At 41.3% G+C, this 20904-nt stretch overlaps 1 protein-coding gene across 3 annotated transcripts in view; it reads left to right on the forward strand.

Moving 5' to 3' along the window:
* Window positions 1–20904, forward strand: part of Fhit (fragile histidine triad diadenosine triphosphatase) — a 1425825-nt gene that overhangs the window by 177864 nt on the left and 1227057 nt on the right. The window contains exon 3 of one of the 3 annotated variants that reach the window (XM_041662665.1): window positions 15152–15226. The exons of the other annotated variants lie outside the window; for them this stretch is intronic. The gene's annotated coding sequence lies outside the window, so the exon portion shown is untranslated. The remainder of the gene's footprint in view (window positions 1–15151; window positions 15227–20904) is intronic. 3 annotated transcript variants of the gene reach the window in all.

Genomic DNA, 20904 nt, shown 5'->3' on the forward strand with positions numbered 1-20904 from the left:
AAATCCTGTCCCAAGTATTAAAGCTGCTGTGCTACATAGGGAAAAGATGTGTTTGTTATAAAGAGCCTGATCCTGAGGATCAGAGTAAAGTCCCTTGCCCAGAATTTGAACTTGGTGAATTTCAAATCCTTTTGTTTTTCCCTGTTGTTCTAAAATTTTTGCTTCTTCTCTCCAATAACACCCCAAAGCAACTGCAGTCCATTTTCTAGGACCATTGAGATTAACTGAATACTGTCTTGTAGCATTGCTTTGTTGCCTGAAGCCCATGTTTTGACCATTTTCCTAATGAAGGATGAATGTATCCCATAAACTACAATTGCTTGTTTAATTTCCTTTAAATCAGTCATATATGGGCTCCCATGTATATTCTTTGAATACCTTAGGGTATTGGATGACAGATACTCTTTCTGATGATATCACTGGAAAAGCAGATATAACTCTGGGTAAACTATCCTATAGTTTGTTACATACTGATGAGGCTACATTTTGTCTTTGTACCTTTTTTCCCTGGTCATCAAATTTGATAAATTCCTCAATCTTTTTTTTAATTAATTAATTTATTTATTTATTATGTATACAATATTCTGTCTGTGTGTATGTCTGTAGGCCAGAAGAGGGCACCAGACCTCATTACAGATGGTTGTGAGCCACCATGTGGTTGCTGGGAATTGAACTCAGGACCTTTGGAAGAGCAGGCAATGCTCTTAACCACTGAGCCATCTCTACAGCCCCCTCCTCAATCTTTTAAAATCTTTTTACCACTGCCTTTTGTAAAGTCTGGATCTCCTTTCCAGTGTTCTGTTCTAATGCCCTCATTCAAGATTCAAAGGTGTGAAGTCTGTCCAGTAAAGATAAGGTCTCATCTTTGGACATAATTTTTATAGCGTGTATATTACCTTCCTGGAGAGATATTCTATCAGTCAATCTATCATAACCCTTTGACAGAGTCTAATTATTATATTCAACAGTATGAATTCTCTCAGACAGTGTCTCAGCACCCTCTGTCATTGACTAGGTTTTGTTTGTCAAATTGGCTATATTCTTCTTTAGAGTGCTGAATTTCCCTTTTAGTTGGTCGTTATCAGTCTGTAAAAGCTGTATCATTTCTAAAAGTGTATCATTTGACTGGGTTTTGTTGGTCAAATTGATTGTATCCTTTTCCAGAGTGCTGAATTTCCCTTCTAGTTGGTCATTATCAATTGGTAAAGACTGTATCATTTCTAAAAGTGCCTCATTCTTGGCCCAATTATCAAACCATGTTTTTAAGGAGAAAATAAGGACAAAGCTGATCCCCAGAATCAAATAGAGAAATGTAGGAGGGAAAGCATATAAACATTGCATAACATCATGCATAGTATAAGTAAAAAGGCTATTGAAGTCCTAGATGGTTAAATTGTCCGTAATCTTGCCCTTTAAAATTATAAATCTTGCTGGGCGGTGGTGGCACACGCCTTTAATCCCAGCACTCGGGAGGCAGAGGCAGGCGGATCTCTGTAAGTTCGAGGCCAGACTGGTCTACAAGAGCTAGTTCCAGGACAGGAACCAAAAGCTATGGAGAAACCCTGTCTCGAAAATCAAAATAAAATAAAATAAATAAAAAATAAATAAATAAATAAAATTATAAATCTTACCTGTGATTGAGTTTGAACTGGAGTAGGTGCAATAACCTAGTAGTAGGTATTGTGACACATGACCAGTTTGAATCTGAATTTTGGTGTTAAATGCTTATATATGAGCTCAGATTAAAAAGTTATTTAGTGTAAATCACAGACTCTGTGCTCCACAGAAGTCCCTGATTGGTCAGAGGCTACATGAGCACAAATGCCAAACAGAGACAACCAGGGAAGCTTGTCTCCTGCCTGAGCATCTATGAGTACTGGAAAACTGGACCCAGAAGCCAGCTGAGATGGTTAATGAGAAAATATGAAGAACTGTGTCTAGCGGCTACTCAGGGCCACTGCGCGGGATTCTATGCCCAAATGAACTGTGAAGCCTGATGGCAGCTGGCTAGAGCCGCTGGAGAACCGAGCCCCATGGGCTCCAACTGTAGAAGATAACTTGATTTGGGAAATAACTAGACTAGCTTAAAGATAAACAATTATATTTTTATTTATTTTAAGGGGGAAACCCATGAAGCCAGAATGAGAAGTCCAATCTCAGCTGTGCGGCAAGGGAACCACACACACACACACACACACACAGAGAGCACCTGGGCTGTGTGCCCATTCTTATTTGGGTCTCAGAAAGCCACACCCTAACTTGGTCTCACCTCTTAAAGATAATTGGTTAACAAGGCTTCACCATCACTACCTGTCTACATCAATCATGAATTAAGAAAATGTGCCCACCAACATGCCCACAGGCCAATCTGAGGGAATCAATACTCCAGTTTATGTCAAGTTGACAAAAGTACTCATGACAGGGTCCATTCAGTGCCCACAGCCTTTGTCCTGAGCCCTGTGGTGTATCTCCTGAGAGGATCTCCAGTTTTCTTCCTCTGGTTCCGAGAGGTGTGCCCAAGTTCCTCTCGTAGTCACACCCAACTGTGCCCTGTCATTCTAAGAGATCACTTTATCTTATACCAGTACTATCTACCAGGACTGGTCAATTCTTTACAAATTAAGAAGGATTTAAGAGTCTGCCTTCTGCACAGTGTAGGTATGCCTCCTTTGTAGCTAGTGTGGGTTGATGTGGCAGGTTATTAGTTGATCTGGCGTGGGAAGAACAGCTGATGCTTCTGCCTCGGGTTTGTTTCTTGTGGCTGCATATCCTATGTTATGGTTGGCTTTTCCTCCCTGTAACAATCACACCATTACCCGACTCGGAGGGTACCAATGAGAGTCTAAATGCACAGTCACATGAAGTGATTAGCACAGTTCCTGCCACACAGTAAGGACTTGGTAGGTGACAGCTATCATGAAGCACTGTGTGTTCTCCGTCATAGTTAAAATCATTATTCCACCAGCATTTGCTTTTCTCCTTGTTAGACTTAATGTTGAAAATAGGAAAATTATGTCTTGAAATATTTCTCTGTAGAAATGTCTGACACAGCAAATAAATACTCATTTGATAAATGGATGAACAAAAGCATAAATTATTATTTATTGGCAAAATGTGTGAAAATAGTCTACGTCTGTGCATAGTGGGAAATTAATGTACCATAGTTCTTTAACTGACTCCACTTAACTGTTTGTACTCACATCAGGTTTTTCCAGGATATTCTGTGTAAGATGGTAGCTGTTTATAAACACAAGAGTTGGCAGAGTGCTTGCTTTGCCAGTATGAGGACCCGAGTTCCATCCTCAGACACACATTAAAAGAAAAAATTGGGTGTGGTGGTGCACACCTGTAATCCCAGCCCTGGAGAGGCAGAGACAGTGGATCCCTGGGGCTTGACGACCAGCCAATCTTGTCTACTCAGAGAACTCCATGCCAGTAGGAAACTATGACACCCGAAGTCATTCTGTGTTGTCCTTATGCCCTTCCACCAGTGTGCACATGCACCTACACATGTGTGTATCCTCACAGAGTTTATTACATGTGCAGTGTGTGCTTTCTCATTCTCCACCCCCCCCCCATCTCTACTCAGATGCTCTCAGAGACCAAGTGGGAGGATTGGGTGAGAAAATCTTTACTTGTATAAAGAATTGCGATCTCTTCATTGTTTTCTGTAAATGCCTAGTCCTACTAGCCCATCTGTAGTTTTCCCACTGTGGTCAAGACCCACTAGCACAAAATACTCATCTTCAGTCTTACGAAAAACAGTACCACAATTAAGAAGATAAGGATAATGAACACTTGGCCTCAAGTCAGTGCATGGCATGATGGAGAAGGCAAACTGGAATCCCATTTGTACAGAAACAACCATGACGTAGGAGTTTATGGAAATGGAGTCAGAGCTTCCAGCATTTTCTGTGAAATCTCTCAGGTTAGAAGCATTGAAAGTAATTAAAACACCAGGTTAGCCATTTTTGGATGGTCAAAATGGAACAGAGCAATTGGTCTGGTGTGACTTGGGGACTCAGTCTCTTTCTCTGCTGCAGTGAGGACTTGCAATAGTGGGGAAGCAATTAGTGCTTTCAGGCATCTGAATGAAGCCAGGAACAGTTATGGAGGCCTCGTTTCCCTAAGTCACTTGAATATCCTTTCAAAAAGAGAGAACTGTGCCGTTCTCTTCCGAATCACACACACCTCTGAGTGGTTCTATAAGATATGTGGGTTAGTTTTCTCACTGAGTACTGAAAGCTTAAGGGGTTTTGTGAGTTCTCCCTTCTTACTTTTCCATTTGGCACACACTACTTCTGCTCTTAAAAAATTGAAGTCACACGCTTTGAGAAAACGCCACTGGAGCCTGAAAGTTGGTGAACATCAATTCCATTCCTGTATCTAATAGCCCGTGCCCGGGCAACGCAACTTGTTTGTTGTAAATACCGAGTGCCAGGCCAAGGATGAACAGCTGCTTTGTTCTAGCTGGTATTTACAGCACCACTTTAACTACTTTGACCCTATTCAAGGAGGTAATGAAGAGCTGGGTGCCAGTGATGTTGATAAACTGTAACAATTTCTGCACTGTGTCCTTATAGCCTCCTGCTTCAGCCTCCATTATTTAAATTGTTAGTCATTACAGCCATGCCATTAACTGGAACCGCAGCACAATGCCACATAGGAACAGGGCCAGCAGGACACTGTTAGCCCTTCTTATTCAGACCCCATTCTGAGACCGGGAGAGATATGCAGGGAACACAAAGCCACCTCCTAAGCCTTGAATACTCACGGATTCCTCAGTGTGGCGTGTAATTTTGAGTTCTCACTCACATGTAGGTTTTTTTTTTTTTTTCATTTTAGACCCAAATCACAGATAATGTTCTAGGCTTTAGAAGTTCATGCTTTATTTTTTTTAGTAAAGTAGAAAATATCAAAGTACATCACAGGCAGTTTTATTCTTCTTTGAAGCTGGATGCAAAAGCATACGAGAAGTTGGGTTGTGGGGAATGAGAAAAACCCTCGCTCGGCTCTCACCATTCTCATTTCAGAAAAGCACACACTTTCTACTGTAGAGCCCCCATAGGCCAAGCAGCCGGCCAGTCTTCATTACTTAATTAAGACTCAGAGTTAATATAGCCCATACACATTCAGATAGCAAATACTTTCTTTTGATCTAAGAACATCTACAGAATCCACCCTGATCTGTTGATCTTGGGAACCTCTTATAAAAGCATGGCCTATGGCTGGTTGTTGAAGACCTTCAAGGAATAAAAGATATTTTTTTCTAGATTTTTAAATGAGACCTAGCATTCCTTTTTATAGAGGATATAATCTATTGCCACATACACTCTCCTTGGAAACCTTTGTTCACACATAGAAGACTTTGTATTGTGATTAGAGAAACAGGACTCTGTACGTATGAATTGGAAGGAATGGAAGAGTCTGAATACTCCATTTCTGCTTCTTTCCTGTGAACTATATTCACCAATGACAAGCAGGTATGCTCTGTGCAGTTCATATACAATGTAGTGTTTGTGTACGTGTGTATATGTGTGTGTCCAAAGAGAAGGGGATGGTGCCTACTTGTTGAACCTCTTTATGTCTTGGGTTTGGCATTTTGCTTCCGATATCACTTAGGATGTTTGTAGATGGAGTCACAGAAATCCAGTTCAACCTATTCGTGTGACCATGTTAACTGTAGATGCAAAAACGGTCACATAGGATTTCAGCGTCAAGAACCAAGACTCTTCCGTGGTTCCTTACTGCACTCTTTCAGTTATTGTTTCATTTATAGACTTAACTTCTTGATGCCAGTGTGGCCACTGTGCTGCCCAGCATCCTTATTTCACAGTGTTTGAAGGCAGGACTGAGAGGGAACACCGGTTCTTCTACATGACCTTTGTTTTCCTAAGAGTAAACAGAACTTCCCCAGATGACCTCTAAGACTTTTCTCCTATATTCATTGGCCAGCATACCAAGCCAAACTGTAAAGCAGTTCTATCAGCGGGGCATCGAATAAGCATATTCAAGTGACCTTTCTCATCTTCTTTACAGCAAAGTTTGAAACCCAAGGTTGGGCACAGCCTGCTTCATGATGCTGGGTAAGGCTGTGAGCAGGGAGGCAAGGAACAGTGGACAGGGACTTCACACTACCACATAATTCTCCCCACAACTCTGTTCCAGGAGCTTGAAACTCTTAGAGAGGTGCTACACCAGGCCTTAGAGCTAGATAGTACAGAGATGAATTTAAATCTCCGTGATTCATGCACCAAGACTTGGTCACAGGGGATGTCAGACAGAAGGGGAATTACTAACAACTGGAGGGTTACCTAACCAGAACACGCATGGAAAAGCAGGAGCAGCTTTACTCAAGAATGCAGAAGAACTTAAGGAAGAAAAAACATATTTTCATAATCTTACTTTTTAGTCATCACTACTATTAAAATTCTGAGGGATGTCACATATTTTCTATCTCTCTATGCATACTCCATTTAAACATTCAATAATATTTATTAGTCACATTTTATAGAGAGTAATATGCCAATATATAAGCACATTCAGAGACATAATCAAAATAGAATTTATATGGTATTTTATCTCTTATTGTTCCACTTTCTATCATGAATATTTTGAAGTAATATCCCATAAACTGTAATTCTTTAGGAACATCATTTTTAATGCTTACATAGTTGTCCATTTTATAGATAACAGAATGCACTAACTAGGTCTTGTGTTAGTCCTCTCTCTTTTTTGGGAAGTGATGCCGTAAATGAACACTAACACAGGCTATCTCTTTGGATATGTTTTTATCATTCCTTTGGAATACAGTTTGTAGACTAAAATGGGCGTTTTGGTTGACCTTCCTCATAACAATGTATTAGTACTTTTTTCATAACTCCGGCCTGGTGATATATTTGCTTTTCCATTTGGAGTTGTTATGAAAGTCATAGCTATATTCAGTCATCGTATACTGAAGATAAATTATTGCTGCGGTTCGTTTAAGTTTCCTCAAGGGGATTGCTGAGGGTTTGTTATGCATCGAACATTAACTGTTTGAGACCAAAGCAGAACAATATATGTCCTCTGACAATGGGAGGAGCCGTAGCAACACGTCTAGAGTGACGTGGAACTTTGTGACGCTCTGAAGAATGGAAGGAGGACCTCTGTGAATGCATTGTTACAATGAATAGAAATTATTTGGTTTATCCATGGATAACTCTCAATTTTATGAAAATGGAGAGGAGGAAGGTCAGCATGAGACATTGTGTATATGCCAATGATTCATTTCTCTGTAGCCAAAATCAAGAGGATGGTGAATTAAATGATAGAATATTGGTTGATGGGATGTCTCATCTCAGCATGGTGTACTGGCTAGGGATGCTCAGATCTTTAAGACTAAGAACTTGCCCCAAAAGTTTGGTACTACCTTCCTTGCATGGCCAAGGAAGAGTAAATGCTCTCACAGTGAAAGCTGATTGGCAGTTCTTGTGGAACACCATGTACATGTCAAGAAATCACCTCTGCTCTGTTTTCTATCTTATGCTCCCATCCAGGTTTTTGACTCATTGACTGGCAAAGCTTGCCTTTTTAGGCCAAAAATGTCTTCACTTATACACACAAAATGGTGCTTCCTTTTGAAAAATCTCATGCTTTGCAGGCTGGTCTCAAACTCACTATATAGCCAATAATGGCCTTGCACTCCCAATATCCCTACTTTCACCTCCCAAGTGCTACTGTTAGAGGTGTGAGCCACCATGCTCTCCAGTTTCATGCAGTGGTTGGTATCAAATTCTGTGTATGCTGGGAAAACACTCTACTAACTATAGTACCTGATCCTATCACATGCGTATTGGCTGTATTCTGAATTTTTTTGTACTGTTACAAAAAAATATGCTCATTTCACATCTGCTCACATATTCATCTTTGTGTAGATCTCTAAGAATCTGCATGAAGGTAATATGTTTTCTTTCCACTTTTTCATTGTGTTCCAGCGTACATCCTGAATGTATAATCATCTCTCTGTCACTGTGGTAATGGTAGGAAAGGGTACTGTTGTTGACTATGAACATGGTTAGTACCCAGTGCTACATCAGGCCATTTTCTTCTTTCTTTTTTTGTGCTGAAATTGAAACCTGAGGCCTCATGCATGCTAAGCAAGTGATCTACCACTGAGCCACATCCTCGGCCATCTATTCATTTGTCATTCTTGAAATTATTGCCAGTATTTGCCTGGGCAGGACTTAAATTATGAAGAGCAGTAGGTTTTTTTTTCACTGTGTTATGTTATTGCATTTTATCTAAAAGCCCAAACACAAAGAAACCAAGAAGACTTTTTAGCAACTATAACAAAAATATTTCATCGCTGCTTCACGTTAGAATCACCCAAGGACCATGAAGAAAATAAGTTCAATGCCTACATCATGCCAATGTCTCATACCAATGCCATCACAATGTCTGGGGTGTGTGTCTCAGGCAGCACTGGGTGAGAACCAGCACCTTGAAATGACCACGTTGACCTCCATCCTGTACTCAGGGAGCTGCCTCGGTTACTGCATTACTGACTTTCCTGGGAGTATGAAGGAAACAGCTTTTCTGTTTCTTCCCTATGGCTTAATTTCTTTCCATGAATTAATGAAATCTTGTCATTATAAAATAAAAAAGGAAGAAATCTTGTTGAATTTTCATAGAATTTCCATCATGTTTGGTCTAGGATTGCCCTGTGACCTCCTGTCCCCTGCATCAAGAATTTTGCTGACCATAGTCTGAGAAATTGTGATATCATCTGAGAGATGATTTTCTGGCCTGGGAATGCTTTTAGTTTTTGATTTGCTCTTCCTGGATTTCTTTTCTGCACCCCTTCTCATTGCTTTTGTATTATTTCACTGAATAGGGCCCAGTGAAGAAGTAAAACTTTGGTCAATCTGTTCATTACCTGTTCCTGTGGGCTGTCAAGCAATGTATTAAGGATGCACAGAAGAGAGGCTAGTAGTGTTCGAGTCCTTTTGCAGTAGTGTCCAGTGTAATTTTTGAACCAGCAATGTTGGAGTGAACTACTATTCAGGCAATATCCCTTCTCTCTATAGAGATGCCTGCAAACAGATCCTGAGAGAATGTTATTAGACTTGGAAAAAAGGACTTTCCAATCCCGATTAAGATTGGACATGGCAAATTGGAGGGGGTGATTATTTTGGATTACCCAGGTGGGCCCATCTGATCACATAACTCTTAAAACCAGAGCCCTTCCTGGCTCCAGACATATCAGAGCCACTCTCACTGAGGACCTGAAAACTGACAAAGAACTGGATAAAGGGAGAGGGGACCAAATGTGGGTAGCCTTCAGGAGGGGGGATGACTTTCAGATGATAGGCAATAGGGAAATAAGACTTCCAATAGATTTATGGCCACAGCCTGTAGGGGAAGGTCACAAACAGATGTCTCCCAGAGCCTCTAGAATGGGGCATGGCTGTCTATATTTTGAATATAGCCAAGGTATCTGGGAGACCCGGGCTTTACTCTCCTACACAGGACATGGAGGGAATGAAGCCCTGCTTTTTGAATCTGTTTTTGTAGTGATTTTTTTGTGGTATTGCCAGAAAAAAAAATACATCTGGGAACTTGCTGAAATGCAAATTCTCAGTACTGCAGAAAAAGGAGGAGAACTGGGCCACGTGGTCTCTTTGACCCTGTGGACTGTTTGTTGCATAGTGCTAGGACCACCACATATTGCCTAGGTATGCATATAGCTCAGCAGAATTAATATTGCCTTTCCTGTTATGGTAGGCACATCCAGCTAAGTTCTGGCCCCATATGTCATGTAGGAAAGGGTTAACTCAGAAAGGCTTGAACAGACTGGAGATAACCTCTGCTCTCTTGGAATATCCACCAGTTAAGTATATATTCATAGACCCGAGACTTCACACTTTGCTTGGTAGTTTATGGTGACAATATGATTCATTGTGCCTTCTTTTTTGTTTGCCTCAGGCCTTGGGCTTTAGCTGAGACTTGGAACATGGGTAGGGCCAGTCATATGGACTCTCTGAACCATGGCCATCCAGGCTCTGGTGAGTTTTTCAGGTAAGCAGTAATCCATACATGTCACACATTGCTGCTGGAAAGATCAGGAACTTTCTAAGAGACTCTACTGGCAGAAGACAACTGTGAGCTTGTTTGCTTTCTCCTAGGCCTGCCCCTGCATATAGTTTCTCTTCCTCTTTTCATCCGTATCCTTTCACCATGACAAACCATGTACATGAACATACAGCTCTGAGCTTTGAGTCTGCTTCCTGAGTCTGGGAGTATAAGGGTCATTCAGAGGTGCTGATGTGCAGACCAAAGTTTTATTAGTACCTTGTTGGACTAGCTCAGGTAGCCCCTACCTTCAACTACCATGCCACAAATGCATCATTAGATTGTTAATGCCATTTGTAAATCAAAGTTTCTGTCCTGCCTGGTCCCTCAGCCATTCAGTACCCCGCCCCCCAAATCAACCATGCAGAGGCTTATATTAATTATAAACTGTTTGTCCTGTTGGTTCGGGCTTATTATTAACTATTCCTTACAACTTAAATTAACCCATAATTCTTGTCTATGTTTATCCACATGCCTGACACCTTTTCTTAGTAAGACATTCTCATCTTGCTTCCTCTGTGTCTGGCTGGTGACTGACTCTCTGCCTTCCTTCTTCCCAGAATTCTCTTAGTCTTGTCGCCCCATTGATACTTCTTTCCTGACTACTGGCCAATCAGCATTTTATTATGCTAATACAAGTGAGAAATCTTTACAGTGTACAAGAGCATTATCCCATGACATTGGATTGCAGCAGCCATGTTGCCAGAGGCCTCATGTTTTGCTGTCTGTACATTTACTTCTCTGTCTTGGGTTTACGCTAAAGCTGAGGAAGGTCTCCTTGTCTCTATACATGTAGAGATGTGACACTTCCAGTGATAGATGGGACTTGGTGCTTTGTCTCAACTTGCTGTCATGGAGATGGGAAACTTCCTGAGATGGCCTCTGGGCGATGTGAATTTGTCTGGGATCGCAGTTCGTTCTCTCACTTTCTTCTCACCCAGCTCCTGGCATCACCTTCCCTGTAATCTCATTGCCCTTGGCCTTTGATATGTATCTCAGGCTCTGCTTTCAAGCTGGCCAAACTAGGAGCTCTGTTCTTGCTGCCATTGGCAAGCAGTTGTAATGGCTGGTTAGCCCCTGATAACCACCTTAAGGAAAGCCATCCTACAAGTTGGAGAAATGGTAAGTTAAAAGGCATCTAGGTCTGTAATGAGTGCACAAAACTGCCATATATACCCTAAGCTATAGACCTCCCAACTGGATAAATGAGAGACTAAGGGCTTGTGTGTTTAAGTCGTAGTTAATTTGCCAAGAAGCAAGTAGAACAGGGTGGCTGAGATTTAAATTAATCTTATTCCAAACGACTGATATAGCTGGAATGTCTGTATGGAGACTTTGATATACAATGAGGTTGAGATTAAACTAACTCTGACTTTTCTCATCCTAGTGATTTGACTGCCTGAATCCTAAGCATATTCTGGGGAAGGGGCACTTAGACATATTATTTTTGACTTGGAGTGAAGCAACTGAGGTTCTGGGTTTACTTTCAGGAGTTTTATCTCTTCAGTCCTCTTGAGCTGGACTTCTTCAACTTAGGGTCTCTCTAGACCTTTTTCAGTCCATAATCTTATGGGTTTAAAGAGTTAAAAATGGACTTAGAGCTATGAAATGTAGGGATGCCACCCATATTTGCATTCAGAGACTTCCCTACTCATAAGACCACAAACTCATCTTACCCTATGTGTGCACCAAAATGTCACAGGAGGCGGAAGCCCCTCAGGGCATTGTGAAAGTTGATCACAGCCTTCACTGGGGAGTTCCTGGGCTGTGGGATGATGCTTACAAAACCCTGTCATCTCATAGTGATGCTTCTGGCTGCTTCTTTCCTTTGCCTGAATATCACGGATCGGTCTATGTAAGGAGACAGGATGAAGGACAGGGAGTTAATCCTGGGGATAGTCTTGGCTCCCTCATTCGGTTTTGCATGCAGAAGCCACGATGGATGATGCACTTGGGAATGATACAAGCCAGCAGGTGATGAGCCTGGGACTGCTGGAGAGCCCAGGTGTTCACCTTGACCTTGTGTCAAACTTGGTCACATGCATATCAACCATGAGAAAGATCCCCCCCCCCCCCACTTTGAGGAGTCAAAGGGTCATGAATTTGGTCTCTAGGCAGCATATATGCGGTTGCCTGGCAACTGAGAGAACAGTTTAGTCCTTGTATGATATTGTAAGGAATTTTATCCATCTTAAAAAAAAAAGCTAGGAGCATAATTTAAATTTCTGAAGCATCGTGTGGGTGTTCTCAAGTGGCAGAGCTTTATCGCATATCTAGTTAAGACTCTAACTGCATAAACTTGCTGCTCAAGTTTTCATGCATTAGGGATGCTGTAAACAGAAAGAACTCTGCAGTGGGGCTGAACGAGCCACCCTTTTTTGGGATGGAGTCTGTAATACATATTAGAAAATCAAATCAATAGCGTCCTAAAATGCAAGGACTGTTCTGTGTCTAAGATTCCCCAGGATAAATAGTCTTTGTGTTGTAGCTGCCCTGCTAGGATCTAAGCCTGTTGTGTGCTTGGACCCCATCACTGTAGATACATTGGCTTGCATATCAGCCTGGTTGCTGAGTGCTCAGAAAATGGCTGCCAAAACTTTCAATGCTATTCTGTTCCATTAGCATTCAACATTCAATACATGATAGGAGAGAAAAGAACAACAAAGGAATTCTTGTAATATTCTCTCTCTCTCTCTCTCTCTCTCTCTCTCTCTCTCTTTCTCTCTCTCTTCCTCTGTCTAAAGACTTATAGATACAAATGTCTTGAAATGAAACAGGATCTCTCTTCATTGCACCCTCTTTGAGCCACCCACAAAGGACAAGTATGTTAGCAAGGATGAAGGATGAATCGTTTGCTACTACAAAAGCATTTCTCAGTGCTTCTTAGGTATATATAAATGTTGGAGGTTAAAGGCTTACCCTCAAAATGCTTTTTATAATGCCGACATCTTTATCTGGGTACAGGGATATTTTGCATTCAAAATGAAAACCTTCACTGCTCTTGAAACAGTTCGGTGATCTGGCACCATCTGAGCTTTACACGCGAGTTTCACTTATGAGCCCACGGGGTCATCCTATTAGGCGGAGTGCTGCATTCATGATGTTCGTCACCATTCCCTCAGCATGCAATCGGCCCTCTTGGCTCATGAATGTTTCCTTCCTGGCTCCCACAGACATTTGCGCTTGTAAATGTTGGCCTAAAGGCTTAAATCCACAATAGACATTGTGCAATAAGCGACTTATAATCAACCAGATGTTTCATCATGCTGCAGTAACCCCACTCTCGTGTTCTCTGTTACTCTTCCCGTGTTTGGGCTTCTGGTGCTCTTCGGCTGTGTTCTTCTTTGTCTTCTGCCCATAGCATGCGGTGGTTACGATCCCAGCATTGAACATAAATCAGAAGTGCTTTGAGACCTGGTAATTATACTTACTCATTTGTGGCCTTGTCTCCAATCTGTGAGATTACAGGAACCCCTTCACGTGGTGCCTTTGAGAATTAGCACAGTCCTTCCTTCCCTCAGTACCAATCTTGATGAAGATGAAGGTGAAGAAGATGAGGTCTATGCTAGCATGCTAACTGCATCAGTCATTCTTTGCAGGGTCTCGCTGTAGCTCAGCATCTTTCCTAAGTAGGGTTTGCTTCACTGCTAATGCATCCCATGGACTGACTAAGCGGCCTTTGAATAGCTGTGCTTGGGGAGCACTAACCGTCTGGAAGAACTCTGCCTACTCCATTCCAGATAGAATCAGTTCCACCTGGTTCATGCCTTGAGGTGATCCACACAACTCCCGGAAATTCATTTCTGCACTCAAGATTGCTCGTTTCTATCTGACTGAGGCCACTCTCCATTTATACTGTCAAAAGCAGCAGATATTTTAGTTTATGCCTGGGGACACAGGAGATAATTCTAATGTCCCAAGTGACCTTGGAGATTCATCATTTCTGTTTCACAAAAGTCCTTTTATTTCTGTTCTGGTGGAAGCTTCACCCAAGCCCTGGTATCTATATACCCGAAGAATCTGGAATGTTCTGCTGGAAGATCTACCCCAAGATCCTTTCCTCATCTCGGTCCAAATCCTGTGCCATCTTAGAAAGCCCGCCAAATGGATGACCTTTCCTCCAGAGATACTCAAGACACTCTCCCTGGGTATTTAAACTGCCCCTCAGAAAACAGATGCATGGTTGTTTTTGTTTTGTTCCATTTTTGGTCTCTTTTCTTTCTTCTCTCTGGGAGACTGAAAAATCATCCAGAAACCTTTTATACATTAAACCTGGACTTTTGCTAATACGATTTGATTTGGTCTGAGTTGGATAATTGTATTGGCAGAGAGACTTACTGAGGTGCAGAAACTTTTCAGTTTCTTTTGTTTTATTTTTTGGTCTAGTCTCCATGAGGGCTATCCTTCTATAACAGTATTTAGAACAGGGTCAGGTTTGGGTTGTCTGGGAGAAACAAAGGCGTGTTGAATTGGTGCTGAATTGTTTCTTCTTCACTTCTTGGCATTGATCAAGTTGATCCCAGTATGTTAGGAAACTCACAAAGAGCCCTGGGAACTTGTTAAAAATACCATGTTTGTATCATTTAATTTAAAAACATCTGGACAGTAATGAACCACTATGGGAAAAGAAATCCCCTCGTCATCAGGCATGTTGACTGAGTTTTCTGTCCTATCCAGTCCCTCAGTCTTTTAGTCCCAAAGAAACACATAGAGGCCTACATTTATTATAAACTGGTTGACCTATTAGCTCAGGCCTCTTATTAACTCTTTCTTACATCATAATTAACCCATTATTCTTTTTTTTGAAACAAAAGCAAGCTTTATTAAAATAGAAGTAATTTCCCAGAGGCCAAAGTCCTCCCATGAAAATCACAGTCCTGCCGTGTTGAGAGATATAATATTTGTTGAACTATATTAAGATGTATTACAGAATAATTGTTTAACTCTACAAAAATGTGCTGCATTTATTTATGCTGCACTGTTTAGTTTTGTTTTTCTTTCTTTTCTTTTCTTTTCTTTTTTTCCTTGTCTCTGCTAGCCACATGACTCCGTGCCTTATATCAGCAAGGCCCTCTCATCTTGCTTCCTCTGGGGCTGGGTGACAACGTCAACTGTAAGTTGAAACATCTTGACCTATAAATTCTTTGAAATTCCTATTTGACAAACATTTAAGCAAGTTTGTCATGGAATTACTAATAGTGAGAAATTTAAGGTATATTAAGTTTCCATTAAAAGGGATCAGTCAAATATAAGACATTGTGTCTCCATACTGATGTTACCCTGCAGTCTGTTATTTCTGAACACTGATATTAAAAACATCAAGAATGTGGCAGAACAGTGTGTTATTCAGACTGGCATGGCACGTATGGCGATGCTTGCTTTGAGAAACATGTACTGTGGAAGTTATAGGCACAAGTTATAAAATGAGGTTGTTGCGACTCCAATCCTGGCCGTCAGTGAGCTATATGTTCAAGCAAGTCTATGGATCTTTCTAGGCTTTGGTTGTTTCCTGTGTAAAAAGACGTTGGTGTTACGTCCCCAATAAGATCTTTGTGAAAATCAAGCCAATTACTGCCAGGATTGATGGTGCCTGTCTGTGATTCTATTGTTCCAGAGGTGGAGGCAGGAACACATTCAAGGAAGTCTGGGTTACATTGCAAAACCTTTCTCAAAACAAAACAATCAATATATGTATTCCATCTTTCAAAAACATTACTGTTATTATTAGTGGCAAAGTACAGAAAACAAAAATAACTGAAGTGAATTTAAAATCTGTCTTAGTCTTCTCAAGAATGGTATGGGACTTTTTCATATATGAAATTCCTTGGTTATGAAATAACATGTTGAACAGTTAAAGCTCTGAGAGGAAACACCTGACTAGGAGTGTGAGTGGGGGTGGGCGCGGAGATCCTCTGCTATGACTAAGCTTGAGCTGTGCACATATTACATCAGGCACACCAAAGAAACTGGATGAATTAGGCTGTTCCCCATCATCAAAGGTGAAGAATCCAAGCAAGGCACCAAGTGGCCTCTAAATACTTCAACCTCTGAATCTCTAAATTTTATACCAAGTTATTCCACCACATTTTCACCTTCAGCTCATCTTCCCTGACAATGACATGCTATTTGATCCAGATTTTATCTGGTCACAGGACAGCTGATGTGATGGTGATGTTTATTTTCCATTAAAGAGTGTGAGTGACATGTTAGACTGTCACCTGGAGATGGGAAGGCACATTCAGGGACAGATGCCATTGAGGGAGACAGTGTTCATGCGGCAACAGGGTGAAGTGAGCATTTGGAGGGGACCCTTAGGCATCAAGGGGAACATGCCTTCAGTCGGAATCTTAACGGAGGAGAACTAGAGCTGAGGCACTGTCCACTGTTGCACAGGCAAGAGACAGCCAGCCTGTAAGAATGGCAACTAATGTCAGTGGCCTTCCACCACATCTGTGACAGGGGTGTGTGTTTTGCGTGGAATTCTGAAAGCTGAACAAACATCAAGCAGGAAACCAGAGTTCTTGTCAATAGCCACACACCCGGGACACAAGGCATGAACTTGACTTGTCCCCGTAGAAGTGGTGATAGCTTGTTATATGGGCTGTGGCCCCTGATGGGGAGCACAAACAGACGAATGAGTCTCAATTGAGCAAGCAGGCTATTGTGGGAAGACTGCTCCTGTCTGAGACCGTGTCCCTTCAGCAGCTGGAACTCCTCCCAAGGTATAAAAATGGATCTTCCAGTGGCTGTCTTTACAGGAGCTTATCATGGAGCCAGGTAGCATCCCATCCGGCTATAGTACAGGCCAGAGCTCCCCAGCCCTCCTGCCTTCCCCTCCTGACAGCTAATATCTGCTATGAAGACAGTTGTCAGTTCTCTCATTTGAAACAGCTTGAGGGGCCCTAAAACCCCTTGAAACATTTAAGGTCTTCATCTCCTCCAGGTTCAAGGAGAACGTGTGTCTGTTTATAAATGTAAATGTCCCTTTGATCGGATAATTTTAAAAATGGGATAAAACATATAGAAATTCTCCTTCAAAATCAGCACACACATAGGCCCCCACAATGAACTGATTATCTCCATTTTGAGGGTATTCAAGTTGTTTGACTACTTTCTGTGGGGAAAGAAGAGAATAAACAGCCCCATTGAGCAAACAGCTCTCATTTCCGGAGGCAAGCAGAGCCCTCTCTCCTTTTGGACCGTTCAGGCATGAGTTAATTTCTGTACGCTACGGATGGAATCCAGGGTCTCGCACACGCCAGGCGAGTAGTGTCCCACTGTGCCACATCCTCAGCAGGTGCGAATTAATTTCGGAAGCTGCTGTCATTGCGATATTAGGTAAATATTTAGACAGTGTTTGCAAATTGTTGCATTTCGAAAAGTATGGAAGTGCAAATAGACGGTTTTTAAATATTGGTTATTAGCTAATAGTAAATTGTAACATAAGGAAGCGCTTAGCAGGGATGAAGTACCCATCTTCCAGGACTGCACGTTGGAGAACCTAGATGCACCAACCCCAGGTGGCAGGAAGTTCTCAAGGGTTCTCAGGATATGGGCTCAGGCAGGAAACCACCGCTGGGAGGAATTGCAGCAGGTGGTGATGGAGAAAGTGGGTTTGTACCCGGCTGGCTTGGACTGCAATGCTGGCTGTACTGTGGGCGGATACCCCCAAGCTCGCTTTCCTAAGCTCTGGCCCTCACTTGTGGACTGTGACATTGAGCAACACTGACCCTACTGGTGAGTGTGTTATGCGTTCTGTGGCTCCCGGTCTTTGCTCTGTAGGAACTGCACACGTGTCAAGGGCGTGAGAGTGATGTGACTTGGTCTTGGTATACTTTTCAAATATGTATGTGATAAAGCATGGGAGCCCTTGTGGAGCTTGTTAAACATGGAGGCGGTTCTGCAGTCTGTCGTGTCCAGTAATGTAATCTGTTAGGTCACCCTTGGGTTTCTACTCCTCTCACCAGAGACTGGTGGCCTGCAAAGGCCTGGATTCTGCATTTGGCAGAATACTCAGTGCTTAAAGACTCCTGTTGTCAAGCCTGATGACCTGAGTATGACCTTTGGGATTCACATTGTGGAAGAACGGAACCAGCTTCAGGAAGTTGTACCTCTGTCTGTACATTGTGACAATGCTTTTTGAGTGGTGTTTTATTCTGTTTTCTTGGTTTCAGGGGTGTTGTTGTATTGGGAGATGGCTCAAAACAACAAAACCACCCCCCCCACACACACACAAAACTGTAACTAAGTAAAAAGTAAAACCACATTTTAAAAAAATCTGTGGAGTCCATTGTATGTTGGTCAACTGAACATGAGGCCTGTCATGGGGTCGTTGATATACCCAATGTCACTCCATTGGAGAAAACTAATTTTTCTTCTTGTAGCAGGTATAAAATGGCATTTGCTAGCTTTTCCTAGTGGCTAGGTGTTCGTTTATTCATTCATTTTTAAAATATAACAAAATAAAATATAATGTAAAATAAAAATTATCACATTGTAGTTAATTAGACAAGACAAACCGTCAGAAGAGAAAGAGCCCAAAGAATACACAGAAATCAGAGATCAATGATTCATACTCTCAGAAATCCCATAAAAACACTAAATTGGAAGCCATAATATCTAAGCAGAGAATCTGGTACAAGTCCTTATGCATGCTGCTCCAGTCTCTGTGAGTTCATATGAGCTTTTCTTGTGTTAATTTAGTGGACCTTGTTTTCTTGGTGTCCTCCATATCCTCTGGCTCTTACACTCTTTCTCCCTCCTTTTCCATGGTGTTCCCTGAGCTCTGAGGGGAAGAATTTGAAGGAGATATCCCATTTAGGGCTGAGTGTTTTTAGGTCTCTCACTGTCTGTATAATGTCTGGCTGTGGTTTCTCTCTATTTTTTACCATCTGCTGCAGAAGGAAGCTTCTCTGATGACTGAACAAGGCACTGATCTATGAGTACAACAGAATATCATTTAGGAGTCATTTTATCATTTCATTAAAACCATTTTTTTTAGATTAGTATTATTTGGTTTTACCCTAAGTTCCTGGGATATCTAGTCTCAAATTCTTGGTCATGGAAGCAGTGTCTGGTATGAGTTTCATCTCATCGAGTAATCCTTACGTCAAATCAGTTATTGATTGGTTACTCCCAAAAGCTTTGTGCCACTATTGCCTTAGAATATCTTGCTGGTAGCACACTATTGTAGATAAAGGGCTTGTCGCTGGGTTGATATTTGTGTTTTTCTTTTGGCAGTATGTGGCTTACCTTCCTGTACTAAAGATATTAGAATATGGTGGTGAAGGCTCTCTTTACCTTTGTAAAGTAGGCACCAGATCAACTTCTCCAGGCGCAGTCAGTTATGTAGGTGTTGTCTTGAACAATGGGCCCTGATATCAGTTTGCGGAAAGCAATCTATAGTCTTGGCAACAATGTGGGTTGTTTGGGAATTCCCATCAGGTGGCCCTTTTGGCCAACAACTCAAGTAAATGTAATCTAATCCTGGTACTGGAAGCTTCACTTAGTGAAAAGAGAAGGCCACTTGGAATTCTATCTTCTCCATGATTTGGCAATTTTATTTAGATTACTTTCATATATATATTTTAGAAAGTTCCTACTTCCTAAAATACTACATATTACCTCTAAAATGTCCCTTAATTTTAACTGTCTCTTCCTGTATCCCCTCCCACAACCCTTCCTGTCTGACTTGATCCTTGTGTTCCAGTTTCCCACCCCATCCATCCATAACTTATCTATTCTCTTTCTCCTTCCTAGGGAGATCTGTCTGCCCTTAGTCCCTGCTCTATACTTCCTCTCTGTGGTTCTATGGATTGTTGCTTGGTAATCATTGGCTTAACATATAAGTGGGTTTGGAGTACCTCATTCATAATGATTTTCTTTTCTAGTTCTACCTATTTCAGCACTGCAAATTTCATTTTGACATTGGGTAGTATTCCACTGTGTAAATGTACAACACTTTATTTATCCATTTTTTAATTGAGGGACATCTAGGCTATTTCTAATATCTGGATATTATGAATAGAGCAGCAATGAACATGGTTGAAAAAGTGTCTTTGTGGTATGATTAAAAATTTCTTGGGTACATTTCCAAGAGTAGTATAGTTGTATATTGAGGTGGATTCATTCCCATTTTCCTGAAGAACCATCATATTGATTTCCATAGTGGCTATTCAAGATTTCACTCCCACCATCAGTGGAGGAGTGTTCCCCTTGCTCCACAGCCTCACCAGGATGAGATTTCACTTGTGTTATTTATCTTAGCCATTCTGAAAGGTGTAGTAGTAGTTTTGATTTGCATTCTCCTATTGTTAAGGATGTTGAACATCTATTTAAGTATTTCTCAGCCATTTGAGTTTCTTTTATGAAGAATTCTATGTTTAGATCTGTATTTAATTTCTTAATTAGGTTATTTGTGTTCTCCATATCTATCTGCTTTGAGTTCTTTAAGTATTTTGGGTATTAGCTCTGTGTCAGATGTGTAGTTGGTAAAAGTCTCTTCCCATTCCGTTGGCTTCTGTTTTGTTCCAAAAATGGTGTTCTTTGTCTTGCAGAAGCTTTTCTGTTTCATGGTGTCGAATTTAATAATTGTTGTTCTAAGTGCCTGTACTGCTAAAAAAAATCCTGAATAATAAAAGAATTTCTAAAGGTATCACTATCTCTGAATTCAACTTATACTACAAAGCTATTATACTAAAAACAGCATGGTATTGGCACAAAAACAGACATGTTGTTTGATGGAATAGAATTGAATACCCAGACATAAATATTTACACCTATGCGCACCCT

This window comes from Microtus oregoni, unplaced genomic scaffold (assembly GCF_018167655.1).
Source record: "Microtus oregoni isolate MIOR12 unplaced genomic scaffold, Mior012 000013F_ref0000133, whole genome shotgun sequence".
Taxonomy (NCBI): Eukaryota; Metazoa; Chordata; class Mammalia; order Rodentia; family Cricetidae; genus Microtus; species Microtus oregoni.